Here is a 15,036-nt window from a genome sequence, read left to right as displayed (position 1 = left end):
AGGATTCAATCTTTGATTCCCACCAGGTGAGATCCGGCGAAAGAGTTTCCGGTACCTTCATGTATCCCTCATATTTTCCCCCGTTGGATCTGAGGGCTAAGTATTTTGCTCGCTCACAAGCTTTAGTATGGCCCCAGCCGTAGTTGACCGCAAAGCACGCTGACACTAAAGTACCGAGGAATTGTGCGAATTCCCGAATTTTTACGGAATCTCGAATTTTCAACTGTGCGCTTTTTTCTTTGATACTTTCTTTTTTCTCTTTTGTTAATTCTACAGTCCATCGTACGGAATCAAAATAAAACCCTAAAAATTTGCAACGTTGGGACGGTGTGATTTGACTTTTATTTTCGTTTATAATGAATCCTAGTTTTTTCAGGAGTTTGCAAGTCTCTCTGACGTTATCTTGGCACGTGGTGTACGTGTCTCCAAAAAGTAAAAAGTCATCGAGATATATCACGGATAAATATCCTCTTTTCCTCAGATGCGAAATTACTGGTTTCATTATTTTCGTAAAAACCAACGGAGCGACGCTAATGCCGAACGGCAAACATGTAAATTCAAAATATTGTTGATCTAACTGGAACCGTATGTATTTTCTGTGTGTTTTCGCGAGTGGAATCAGGTAATACGCGTCTTTAAGGTCCAAAGTGGCCATAAAGCACTGAGGGCTTATGAGTCTAAGAGCTGTTTTCCGGTCTTCCATTTTGAAATGTTCCGTTATGACGAAAGTGTTCAGTTCCTTCAAATTTATAATCAACCGCTTCGAACCGTCGGGTTTCGGTCGTAGAAAAATGTTTGAGATGAATTGATTTTTTGCCGGATTACATTTAGCGATGGCTCCTTTTTTGAGCAGATCGTCTATTAGTTTTAAGGTTTCTTGTTTTTCTGAGGGGGACCGCGCGGGTTCGATAGGTACCCTGTTTTGTTCGACTGTTACTGAAAACGGTATTTTGTATCCGTCGACCCATGAAAGGATCTTTTGATCCGACGTTATTGCTCGCCAATTTTTTAAGAAAAATTGTAATCTACCTGCCGTGATACCTACAAGGTTTACCGACGTCGGTTCTGAGAGTTGTTGTCTCTTCGCTGATACGGTTTGTGGTGTGATTGGCTCGGCTGTGTTCGCTGGGATGGGTATTTCTTCTGCGCTTGAAATCCTGTGTATTTCTGCCCCCCGGTCGTTCCCGATTGTGTTTTTTGCGCTTGGTAACGCGGCGGGGTCTTGAAGTTTTTTGAGTTCTTTGGTGTTTGATTTTTTGTTGCAGGTTTTAGCTCATTAAGTGACCGTTCCAAATTTTTGGCTGACCGCAACCGATCTTCGAGATCCTTTCCGCATAGCCATTCGTCTGTTGTTGAATTTTGCAGTGCGTCCTTCACCGATATTTTTAACGGCGCTAAGATAAGACTTTTTCTTACTGCGGTTTCTTCGCGTTGAAGATCTGCGAGAAGTCTCGCCGTGTCGCTGATCGATTCTATTAATGCAAGGTCGGCATCGTTATCCCTTTTTATGATTGTTGCCAAAGCTTTTCCTTGAGCGGAAAGGCATGCTGCAATCCTCTCTTGTTTTGAGATGATGCGGTTATCTCGTTTTACGACCGCCTCCGTTGAGGCCGCTTTTAGCTCGGGATTCACTTTTGGCGGATCAATGAACATGCAGTTGCTTGGCGGAGGGTATTTTTCGATGATTGACGTCTTTAGCTCTGGTGGCAGACCTTGTTTGAATATTTCCTCCCATCGCACTGCGATAGGTTTTGGAAGTTCCGGTCCCAGGACCCTGTCTGGGGCAATCCGTTTCCCCATAGCTTTGAGGACGTTTTCTGCCAGGCCCCCTGACTCATCGACTCCTGGGTTCGGTGGTGTCTCAGCTCTCGTAGTTGTGGGATCGACGTCTTCAGCGCGTCTCGCGTCTCCCTGTGGTTCGACGACGGGTACTTCCCCGGTCGCTGTATCGTCGGCTTGTGAACCTGAGGCCCGACCTGTATACATGAATGAGGAATATTTTCTATGTGATACATCACAGTTGCGTCTTCGTTTCAATAATGTTCGTGTAAATATATATATACATATATATATTTATACATTTTTGCCATCGCTACAGCTTCCTCGATTGGTTGAAACCTTACGAGTGGCATTGTTTTGGATTTTCCAATTTGTTGGGCATGAGTTACAACTCCTCTCTAAGGGCTACAGCCCTTGCAGAGTGCCTAAATCGCTACAGCGAAATGATCACGCTTGACGGGTAAGACGACCTAGCCTGCAAAATATTTCCCTTTTCCTCTCCCATTCATGGGGATTTCGAGGACAGCGGGGAAACAACTTACCATTTTCCATATTATTTCGTGAAAAACTGTCAGTTTCCCAATTTCTCGTCGGGGATTCATAGCCGCGTCTTCTCTTTCCGAGGTTATAATCTCGCGGCGAGCGCGAGTCGGACGATGACGACGAGGCGTGCCTGCGATGCCGTTTCTTTTTCGACTTTTTCTTCGCCAATTTTCGTTCCAATCGTTTTATTCGTTTTTCCAGAAGTTCTCCGTCGTTTTCTTTTCCCGAATCTGTACTTCTGCTCCGGTTCCGGAACATTTTTAATGTTTTTTGTGTACTTTATTAATTTATTTATTATTTTTTGATTGTGGCTTGTCGGCACAAAAAAGAAGAATGTCTAGATCTAGGAAACAAAGGTGCAGGGCCGATTTTTTCGATATATAACTATGAAATATGTGGCGACATCGGTATGAAGTAGGGGCACTACCAGTTGATCTCGAGGAAGAGACGCGCAATACAATTATGTATTAATCTGTTAATATTTTGTTATGTAAGATACCATAAACAATTAATTTACCATCATACGGATTCTGCTGTTTAATACGAGCTTAAAGATAATAACTTCTGCGATAAGCTGATATTGTAAAAATTTCCTGCTAATAATAAATTCAAATTAAATTCAGATTTCTTTTACAGAAAGTAGACTTATTTCTTTCGAAGTATTGTGAACTCGAACCGAAACTTTACCTCTTTGCCTGCAGCAGGGTGAATTAAACTATAGTATAGTCGGCTCGTATACTCCGCATTGCCAATTAAAAAATCTTTGACAAGAGTTTGCCCTGTGGAATTTTTTTCAAAGTACTACACCGACGAGGCTAATGAATTTCAAAGAGGTTCTCCCGTGTCTGCGCAGCTGTAACGTCACCCTTTTCTTCGAGGATGCAGACGAGCTGAGAAGGCGCAACGCAGCTCTGTATCTACCCCGGGAGAATGTACCTTATTACACGGCGAAGAATTTCTTTTAATACGGTCAAAGAAATTTTCTAATATTCTGTGAAATTTTCATCAGTACAGCCGTGGAGGTGTAAATTTGTCGGCTTGCTTAATTTAGAGTTTCTCATACTTCGCGGTGCTTCTTTTTACGTATTTCCGTACAGTAACTTCAAAAGTTTCTCATAAATCATCGAAATATCCGCATGATTGTGAAATTTAACGAACACAAAATCAATCTCTAAGACACGTTAGTAAAGTCTAAAATACTGTTTGTAAATACGGCAATATATCACGATATAACGGTTATGCTTTTTCATTGTCGTTAATTAAAGCTGCCGGAAAAATGAGGGAGAAAAATTTATAGATCACAGATATTTTTAATTAAGAAAACGAATAGTCAATATCTCAGAAATAACGACCAGCTGTTCCGAGCCACCGAGGCTTGCTGACTAAATCGATTAGAGCAGGTGTATCGAAATTTGATCTCTGCTACAGCTGCGTGATTTTTTTCCCCCCATCACAGGGATCGACGGAAATTATTTCAAGGGCTAGAAATTGTTTTGCGTTTGATTTTCACACTTGTTAGATATTGAACTAATAATCGAACTAAAAATCGACGAAGATATAATAATTTATTCTGAACCGAACTTTAAATCTATAAATTAATTTATACAAAGAGGTTATCTATAAATCATTTTCTAAGAATATAACAACTCTCTTCATTCCTCGTCAATTTCCACAGCGTTTCTCCGCATTTTCATCCTAATTTTTTTCCCCCGTTCAACAGTGTCGGCAACCATAAAAAATGCAATCAATAATAATTTTAATCGAAGGCGCGCGCGCCACCTGCACCCTCCTCTCAACTCGAGCATCAACCCTGCATATTGCTATTCGTGTAAACGTGTATCAGGCTGTAGTCTGTCGCCTTGGATATACCTGTTCGACTCTGTTACATGGACACGTACACAGGTATACGAAAGTACACAATGCGTCCGCATTGCGTTATAATTAACATTGATTAAGTCACGCTCTTGTGCACTGTATATTTTCATCTGCCTGCAATAGCAGCAGCAGCAACAGCAACGACATAGGCACCGTAATGTGTCAGAGAAACGCGTCCGCCGTGACGTCGACGACAAGCTACATGACAGACGAGAATGTTCGTAATAATTACAAGTGTGCAGGCTATTCTGCGTCTCTGTATCGCGCCTTGAAACACACAGACCGTCGCAAAAGAGAGAAAACGGCACTCGATAATTAATTGTTAATTGAATTTTACCGCAGCTGCTACTGAGATGGTTATTAAATTACTTTGCACATATGCACGTGTGCGTGTTTTTTTTTTCTCCCTCTACAGATATCAGTTTTAAAATTGTTCAATAAAATTGTAGATTCTTCTTAATGAATCGGCAGAATTGTACTACTTAAAATTTCAAAACATACTTTAACGTTCTTAGACGTTACGAAAATAAAATAATGATTCGCGAGTTTAATTAATGAGACAAAATCAAAGGCGTTAATAAAATGCTGATAAAAAGCTTTAATTGCTGGGAACGTGTTTCTCGTTTTAAGTCTGAAACAAGACTGTTTTTACAATAATGTTGGTTGACGCGGCAACCTTATTCCTTTGAAAGACATAAGAGGTTTATAAACGTCTTTTATCTATGATGACTACTAGATCATTAAAATAGGGGCAAAACGGGTGATTTCACCCTGTGTAACAATACAATAAATCACAAAGTATAACTATATTAGTTTCAAAGTGTTCAATCGCGTGTATCATAATTTTTAAAATTTAACCTATGCAGAAACTTTCACCTTTATACCTTCGGAATATGAATTTTCAGAATGAACATCACTTTTGGAAAGGATATAAATATACTTGTATATATATTCTATTTGAAAATTAACGAGTGGATCTCTACCAAAAATCGTGTTTTTCCAAGAATAGCGAGGATCTTCTCAACAGAGGACGATGATGATGATAATAATAACAATAATAATAATAATAATAGCAAAAACAACAATAACAATAATAATTATTATTATTATATGGCAAAGATCCACGGGTACGTTATAATGTATACAACATTTCTAAACGGCAGCCGCTAAAGCTTTCTCGATAATCCGCAATTACACACGCAACGAAACAGCACCGCGGTGTATAATAACGTGTATAAGCCACAAGGAATAACAGATGTTCACCCGTGAGCTGCAATTCGTATCCACACAGCCACTGAATGCAAGGTATAAAAGTAACGTGTATACCTGGAAACGTTCATTGAAGTGATCTGGAGTAGACGTAAAGACACGACGTGAATAGCGGTGGTGAACCGCCAATTTTTTGCTTGCTCACACGCTTGAGAGGAGAGGAAAAAGGAGAGGAACTGTATTTGCGGGAGCTTTTAATTCCGTCCAGCTGGATCAGGGCTCATTACCCTCGTTATCAATGAACGCCAGAGATCCGGACTCCGGAAAATAGGTGTTTAAAGCGACCGTAAGCCGCGGAGAGAAAACGGGACGGACAACCTCGCGGCTTGATAAGGGTGGCGAAGGGCGAATGGTGAAGGGGATAGAAGAGAGGGAGGAAGGGGGAAAGAATCGAGGGAAAAGTGCAGATAGGTCGGAAAATTGAGAAAGAGAGATGGAGAGAGGGAAATAGAGAATAAGGGAAAAGAGAATCCGCTACAGAATCGCTGCAGCAGCTGTCAGGGCGAATTCGTGGTGAGGAAAAGAGAGAAATTTTAGACGGCAAATGGGAGAACTTACGGCGACAGCTCTGTCTGGGTGTTTGACAGAGCAAAAACCGTAATCATATTTCAGTCGCGTTGTTGCACAGAGCGTTGAGACTGCGGCTGACACCGCAAATTAGTTTCACCGCGAAATAAGACTGCGGGTATATTATTATATTAAATCTGTAGTACGAGTGAATTTTGCAATAGTGGGAAATATGAGAGCGAGAATTTTCCCAAGATCCTTGGGCAAGCTTTTCACCGCTAAAAATTCGTGCAAAGACTGTGTGCGCATACTCGGAAAAAAATTAATCGCAAAATTTGGTACCGGCAGGAAAATTTCAGGGTTATTGTCTGAATAAACCGACCGAATATTATTTTCACACATCCAAATAGTTTCGTTTATTTTACACTACGCAGAAAATAACACGTTTACGCAATGTCCAAGAAAAGGTTTTGCACCAGCAACATTATGGATTTGAAATGATTTTGGTAAAGATTGAAATATAATTGTTTAATCGTTGTAACTGAAAAATATTATCGTTTGATTGTAATTCATGCTAGATGAATTAAGTGCCGCGTCAACCGATGACAAAGAAATATGCCGTTGTGAATTGATAGGTTGATTCAATGGCATTAGAACAAGAATGATTCGTTTCTGCTGAATATACTGAGTTACCAAAGGATATTCGATATTTTGATAATACCATGAAAATAGTATTATTTCATTAAATTGACTGAATTAAAATCAAGATTTCGTATTTATAAGTAGGTACATTTTATTTTATTAAATTGTTTTACGACTCTCCAATAAGTATTTCACTGATTTTGATACTTGGAACAAAACGTTGTGTTTCCTACACTAAAATTTTCTACAAAATCCGTCTAGGAATTTTTTTTTTTTTTTTTAAATTTAAGTTTCCGCTATTGCGTATCGAAAATCGAGTGCATTCTACCGCAGGTGCAACTTGGCCGAGCTGCATCGTCGTTAGGCTGAGAGTTTGGGGCAGCAAAGAACAGCTTGACAGGGCGCAAAGCAATCGGAGTTTAGGAATATGGCCGAACTGCAGCGGTCCGCGAAATTGATACTCGCAACTATGCGATCTCAGGGAGGTTTTAACCATATGGGAACCGAGTATCCAGTGCAGGACTCGAACTTACGAGACATTTCGTTCGTCCCTTCGAGGTGCTGGACTGAAGTCGCCGGCGTGAGTCGAGTTGAAGAAGAGACAGAGATGAAACAGCAAAGAACGTACGGCGCAGCTGTTGCAAGCTGGAATTGATCGTTGACTGATCAACTGCAGCAAATGCAGTTTAACTCGCGATAAAATTATACGAGTAACACGGTTGTTTCTGTGATTAAAAAGTTGAAAACGTGTTAAAAATTTCGACCATTATAGGAAGTGATTGTTACATTTTCATTATTTATATATATTGCCATGAAAAACAACGGCAAATAATATATTATCAAGTTACGAGAAATTTTGCTTGAAATTCAAGTTGGTCCGTTTTAGCTGACATGATTAATGTTACTCTGTTTTTCACATACTTAAATAAGACGTTATTCTACAAGCTACTAATTCTGGTAGTAATAGTTTTAGACAAGTCAAAAAGCATTGCAAAAAATAGTATACTATGAAATAGACATGAAAGAACAGTTTCTCTTTGCGTCCAGACTGACAATTTTCACTTCGTTAGTTTAAAAATGTTACCAGCTTTAACCGCATGCAACGTGAAAAAAAAAAAGAAGAAAAGTCTTCTTTTGACTTTTAGGATTACAGTCGATGTAAAGACCGAAAACACTTGTTTCGTCAACGCTACAATCCTCAAAAGGTGTTCGTGTTAATCACGGGCAATTTTTGTGAAATTCCGTAAAAAAAACCCTAGTTTTTTCGTCTTTAAAATGAATAAATAAAAAAAGATGTCATAAAAAATCCTTCCCACAATATTTATATCACGATAACATGTGTATTGAAAAAAGAACTTTCAATCTTCCGGAATGTAAGAAATATTTCGGTAAAAATCGGGGCAGTGCGCCCGATATTTCTTGAGTCAACTTGACTTTCATGAATTTCAACAGATTATTAATATTAATTTTCATCACACCTAGTCCGTGCAAATCTGAACCTGACAGGAAAGAATCTTCGATTTAATCCTCCTTCGTAACGTAAAAAACGAAAGAATCTAGTTTATCGAAACTTCTACCCGAGTCCCCGTCGTGAATGACGTCACAATCGGCATCAGGACGCGGATCTAGGAAGGTGACTGGGGGATATTGGCCAAAGATCATCTCGTGTACCTACAGGTGTGCAATTCTTCGCGGTATATTACGAGATCAAAGAGAAAGAAAGAGAGGCATAGTCCTGGATAGACATGCACCGCATCGCACACGTAATACTTCCACCAACCGCGAAACACTATTATTAGCTGCGACCACCTGTGCGACCCGCGGTACCTACACTATACCATGAGATCTCGATTACGGTGCACCATAGAAGCACAGGCAGCGAACCGCGGCTAAGGTGCATTGCCTCAGGATATCTGACGGAATGGCTCGTCGCCCCCTCTTGACTTCGATGGAAGTGAGGAGGCGTCCAGAATACTGCGAAGGTACATCTCTTCGGAAATAATTCGTGTTCGTTGATGAAAATTTTCAACGATTTGCGAAAAACGCGAAATCGATCGTTCGTTGAATCGGAATTGAAGATATAGAATTGGCAGGATTAAAATTACACGACATTTCAATTATCGCATCGGGATGATAATCTTACTTTCGTTTTTATTTTTATTTTTAATTTTTATTTTCTTTCTTTCCTATTTAAAGTATTATATCTTTGTGGGTGAAAATTTTTTGTGCCAATGCATTATTGCCTGAGTAATAAGCGTGAAGGGAGTTTTAAGCATTTATAACGCGTGATTATCGTCGAGAGAAGAAGCTAAGCGACATATTTTTCGCAATATTTCCACCGGGAAAATATATCCCACGAGTCTCTTTGACGTTCTCCGCAAACAGTTTAATGCGAATTGTTAACGGAAAATGGAAACAAAGTGGTTTTGCGAAAGAAGCCAGGCTGTAGAAAAGTTTGCATCGTACAAGATTCATGGCGAATTATTATAATATTCACTTGTTTTGAACGTTGCGCTCACAAGACGGGATAATCGAATGACGATGCTTCGAGATTAAACGTATATTGGATTGCATGTTGTAGGAGCGAATTCGCAACGCACGTTTCGCCAATTTCTCGACCAAAGTGTTGAAGGGAAGAAAATTAAACCGATAATTGCTTGGAATACTTTTCAATCACGACGACGATAAGGAAAAGATGTGGAAAAAAAACGTATGTTCAAATTTGGCAAATCACTTGACCAAAGTGTCGTTGCAGATTTTTGGCCCGATTCAATACGCATCCGCAAATTGCTTTGGGAATAAAATTTCCGTACTTCTTGAGACACGATCATTTCTTCGAATAAAATTTGACCCGCAATTTTTCGTCCGCCTTGTAAATTTGTTCACTAAAAAAATCAATGAATACGATCTAAAATGAATTTCAAACTGCCCGAAGCCGTGAATTTAAAGAAATCTGCGCAACTGATTTTCCTACCCCCATAATTTCTCGATCGTTTAATTATTTCCCGATATAAACGGAGCGACGAGGGTGATTTCGATAATCAGCGGGTGGGCGCGATTACAACGTCGTCTGGAATTCTATGCAAATAGGATGTCGGTTCCACGTTTCTTGCATATAATAGAAACGGTTTCACGGTGTTATAACGTCCAGGAGTAATCGACGAACGCGACGGGAGATTTCAGAGGCAGAAAGCGAGCGTTCGGTCACGTCTTCGTCGGCGCGGCATGGCGTATAAGATTCTGCGGTAGAAGAGTCGCCGATAATGAAAACGGCAGCGAAGCTCCGTCGTTTAATTAACCTAATCAACGCAATCTAACCGGAGTCACGCACGCCGGTAGAATAAAGCCGGATAAAAATACAGAAAACGAGACGCAAGCCTCGCCTGCATCTCGGATGCACCTCGGAGATTCAAGCGGGGTGAGGGGGGGGAATTGGCCGATCTGTCAATCACTCGATCAGCGGAGAAGAAGAAGCCCTGCAGCTTTTGCCCTCCGTAGCTTCGGTAGGGACTCGGCGATAAATTAATGCCGCAACGGCCGGGTTTAATCCGTAATCCGTTGAAATATATCGCTGATCAACTGATTCAGCCCTTACACTGCCACTCGCGAGGATGCTTAGCGCTTTTAGTACCTTACATGGCTCTGCTTCCAGCATTGTATGTATGTACTCGTTTGCTGCTCCGATTTAAGCCAGACTCCGCAAGGTTTGCGTTGTTGTACAAATTACGTTCATCTGCCCGAAACTCGGGAAAGTTTCCAAATTGGTTTTTCATGGTTTTGATAATTGATTGAGCTTCTACGAATCGATTCGGTCGTTTCTCTCGATCGGCTTTTACCGATTTTTCCATCTAATTTTATCCCTCATACATTTATAGCAAACAAGTGCCAGCAAATCTTGCTAAGGTGACATAGACGTAGGAAAAAAATTCATTGCAATAGCTATAGCTATTCTATACGATCCTGCCATTTTTAATAACAGCTTTTTTGCTTCGTTCGCCTATACTTGCAAAACCTTTGCTGTTGCAACAAAAATTTATAAACACTAATATTTCCCAGTAGAACGAATTCATTTGTATTTTCGTCAGCTGTCTCCGGAATCAAACGCAAAAGGGAACAAAATAAAAAAGTACCAAATACAAAATTGACGGCGTTTAAACCGCGATGATAAAAATGGGGATTCTACCCCATATCTATCCGATCCGAATAAATAACGTGCAATTTCCATGTGCAGGTAATATTTCATTCGATTAATCGATTTATCGCGCGGATCTCGCTGGGAATGATCGGCTTACGTGTAAAATGTATTTATCGTTAAATACATGAAAAGTCATCTTTGTTTATAGCTGTATTACATTATTGTGCAAAAAAAAAAAATAAAAATCATCTTTCGTCAAACTTCACTACAATAAACTGTAAATATTTGCTTTTTCCGCTTTGCGCAGATTTCCTCTTTCTCATCCATTATCATTGAAATTTTTCGCAGATAATTAAAAACTTGTTGTAAATATCGGTTCAAACATAGGAATTCAACCCTCTCCTCGATCTCCCTTCAAGCATCGTCTCGACCCTGTACGTTAATTACGCCGAGCATCGTATACCCGCAGAGTTATGTACATGATACCTCTACGTACAATCCATACGTATAACATCGGTAGGATCCTCCCGGTTCACCTTTGCATTACAACAACTAATTTATGCAGGAATATTAATTATAAATCGTTAATTAGAACGGATATGATCGTATGTACGGGTCCTCGTGCGTGCTTGTTTAGGCCTCTGGGTACGTAATGTATTCGTATACATGCGTGTGTATATATATGAGTGTGTGTGTGTAGCTAAAGGTGCATTATATACCTTTGCGTGAAATGGTAGCAGCTCCGCAATCGCGCGCTACCTGCGCGTAATTCTCTGACATTTCGCGATTACATCAAAGCAACGGAGAATTTCAATTAGACACGACGCGACGTCGGGTAATTTATCCTTTATTACATACCTATACGTATACCTTGATACGTAGTATGTAACTCCATGTTGACGTTACGCGTAATCAATTCCACCCTGCGAGTTTGCTTTCTCTCTCTGGCTCTTAAGTGGATATTAGAGAACCCGAGACACGTCGATACATGAAGAACAAGTAAAATTCTTTGAAAAAAACATAACGTTATATCGAAGTTATTACAAGAAACTAAAAACTTCTCTCAGTGTAGTCCTAGAAAATCTATACACGTGCATTCACACGCGCACGTAACATATGGGTATACACACATGTGCAAGCACTTATTTCGCGATTCAACGCCTTTGAACTCTGACCACCGACTAAAGAGGCAATTTACCTCACCTTACCATGCATATACATACGTCTGTACGGTGTGTAAAACGGTGTGATATAAAGTGCAAGCCATATATAGATACGGACAGGTATATATACGAATATGTATCCATCGTCGAGATCTCGTGGAAGATGTAAAGCTTTCACGGATTTCGAGTACGATCGTAATTGCGTTTCATTTTCAACGAGCGACGGATTGAATCCGCGGGCGAAGCGTTGCCGGACAAAACTTCTCAATTTATTTTACAACACCTATCTAAATCGATTCGCCTCTCTTTCCGTCAATCGGTTTCTCTCTTTTTCGAACATTACATCCGATGTAGGTATAATAACACCGCTAGTCAGTAACGGGTAAAAACCTATGCGGCGTACGAATCGCAACGACCTTTTACTGCAGCTATTACACTTGCACGCGTCGCGTCAATTGCAGCTGCATTAAATGTATGTAATACATGCATTTATCTACAGGCAAACGTAGATGCGTGGGTGGTGCGTTTGTCCCCGGTTGACGACGAGATAGTAGCTTCGCGTTATGTACGCCAATTCCGGTGCCTACCCCCAGTTCGTCTGTCTGTTCAAACTGCAGTATTCGGCTATATCTCCATTTTTACGTATCGCTGAATGCATTTTATTTCACGTACGCCAATTTTTTTATTTTATTTTTTTTCCGTTTTTCTCTTTACTTCTGTCCCCATTCTTCTTTTTCAATCCCTTCGTTTATTTATTTTTCAACCCCTTCCCACAGCGATCGCACAACACACCCAATGCAGAATGTGCAAAAAGAAAGAAATGCGTCATATTGAAGTTTTAACGAATTGAAAATCGGCCATGCTGCAGATTCATTTGTACAGTAATGTTCAAAAATGCGAGCTCGATTCTGTACGAATTACGTGATAATGATTTCCAATCTCTCACGTCGGCTGCATCGCCAGTCTTTATCGCATAATTCGTACAGAATCGAGTTCGCATTTTGTTTTGGATCGAAAAAAAGTTAGCCGGAAGCACAAGGAATTAATGACCATTACTACACGTATGCCACGGATCGTTTGAACATGAGCTGACCCGACAAGGTTTAGTCTACTTTTTTAGTTAAACAAGGCTTTAACGTCAATTTATCGTTGCAAGAGCATTAAATTTTCGCAACAGTTGCAAGAAAATCTAGCAACAGTGATCGTAATGAGAAAGAATAGCAACGGATACCAGACTTTCCGGTAACAGCTATAAAACTAATTTTCATTTTCTATCTGGAACTGTATTTTTCGATTGTGGTAAAAAATGAGAATAGTTAAGAACTGAGCGGTAACCGAAAGAAAAAATTTCTCTCAGTCTAGCCCGCGTTCAAACGAGCCGTGATACCTCAGATACTGCAAGACGGACGAATCGGACGAGAATAAGTAATCTGCGCGCAATTTCCGCGAGGTGAATGAGAATATCGAGTATTCCGTATGACCCGGAGTGTCGAGGAATCCATTGATCCTTCGGGACGTTGCAGCGTAGCTCTGCCGTGAGCGTTATCTCTGATTAAGCGCGGTTAGAGAAGGCGAATCGAGTGTGAGATAGGAGGCCATAACTCGATTCTCGATCGGCCGCAAAACGTCGAAAACGGTTGGAGAATATCCGACTATTAGAATGGTTTAGTACAGTCGAGGAAAATCGGACTGGTTTTGCTATGTACGTACGTATGTATGTGTACATAGGTGGCAAGATTGGCGAGGAGATTTCCGTGATTCGGTGATCTTATTATACAGAGTTTATTGACCGTGGTATAATCGTGCGTTGGTGAATTGGGTGAACGCGTGCGGTAGAATAACAATAAAACGAATAGTAAAAATTAACCACAAGAGCTTAGCAATTACCTTGTTGAAGAGATAAGGTCTGATCCGATTTAAATTCTTAACGAGGTTACCACCTTTATCTTAAATCGAGTTCATGCCCCACCCCCGAATCAGAGAGTAAATCTGTATGCTGATTAACGACGCGTCGAGAGAAAGAGAGAGAGAGAATAAGAAAAACAAACGGAGCAGATACTCGCCTGTAGAGTGTGAGTGAAATTGGTGAAACGGAAAGAAGAAGAAGAAGAAGAAGAAGAAGGAAGAAGAATTAAGAGAATGCGATACACGCGGTTTTGGCTTCCGTTTGCAATTATGATAATTTCAATTGTACAAAGAGACTCGAGTTTCGTCGAGGGAAAGACGGGGACACTCTTCGAGCTGCTGGGAGAAATCGGACTCTTCCTGGTTCCTGATTCCTGCAACTGCGAGCTGAAGTCAAGTTCCACCGAGGGGAGAGACTCGTTAATTGTATAAGAACCGAGTACAAGCGAAGGGAATGACGGGCGGTGTTGAGTTGCCGTACTTGCGCGGTATTAAAATAAATTCTTATTCTTAAACTGCCAATTAATATGATAATTGGGAAATTAAAAGGGCCGCGACTAATTGAATCGTTCGCGGGATAAAAAGGAAGTCCGCGCATTTGAATTGTAATCAAGTATAATGTATCTTGTGTACACACACATATATATATATGTATATATATTATGCATATGAACTGATTGTAAGTAGATCGAATTAATTATAACCGTACAATAGAAAAGAAAATAATAATATTTAATCCGCGATGTATTAAATATTATACATTAGACTGTGTAAAAAAATGACTGTTTTTGTTTGAAAAATTCCAAGACAATAAAAATGATGTCCAAGTTTAGGCTCTTAATATTCATATTTGGAGGTGCATCGTCGCGATTTTTTATTTCTCATTTGAATATTAAAAGCTGAAGCTTGGGCAGCATCCTTTTTTCGTCATTTGGAACGATATATTGGACTTGAATTTTGAGAAAGAAACGTAGCAGATTTTTTGATACCGTTTAATATACACAATAATTACACACACATACGATGTATTATATATACGGTATGTATACAATGAAACAAAATCGTTGCGTGAATTTGATTCTTCGTAATTTTCATCGTGAAATTCTCTGGGCGAAATCAATCGGCAAAACCATCAGCTGAACTGTACTGAATTTCTACGACGGGGACTAAATTAAATGGTTCAATTAACGTCAATTAAATCTGTCTTCTGTCGTCATG

At 40.0% G+C, this 15,036-nt stretch overlaps 1 protein-coding gene across 7 annotated transcripts in view; it reads right to left on the bottom strand.

Annotated features, from left to right (window-relative positions):
• LOC124305314 (uncharacterized) overlaps positions 1–15,036 on the bottom strand; it is a 167,726-nt gene that overhangs the window by 98,170 nt on the left and 54,520 nt on the right. The gene's annotated exons all lie outside the window — the stretch shown is intronic.

Source organism: Neodiprion virginianus, chromosome 5 (assembly GCF_021901495.1).
Source record: "Neodiprion virginianus isolate iyNeoVirg1 chromosome 5, iyNeoVirg1.1, whole genome shotgun sequence".
In the NCBI taxonomy this organism is placed as follows: Eukaryota; Metazoa; Arthropoda; class Insecta; order Hymenoptera; family Diprionidae; genus Neodiprion; species Neodiprion virginianus.
Note: the sequence above shows the minus strand (reverse complement) of the source record. Positions and strands in the feature narration are given on the sequence as shown.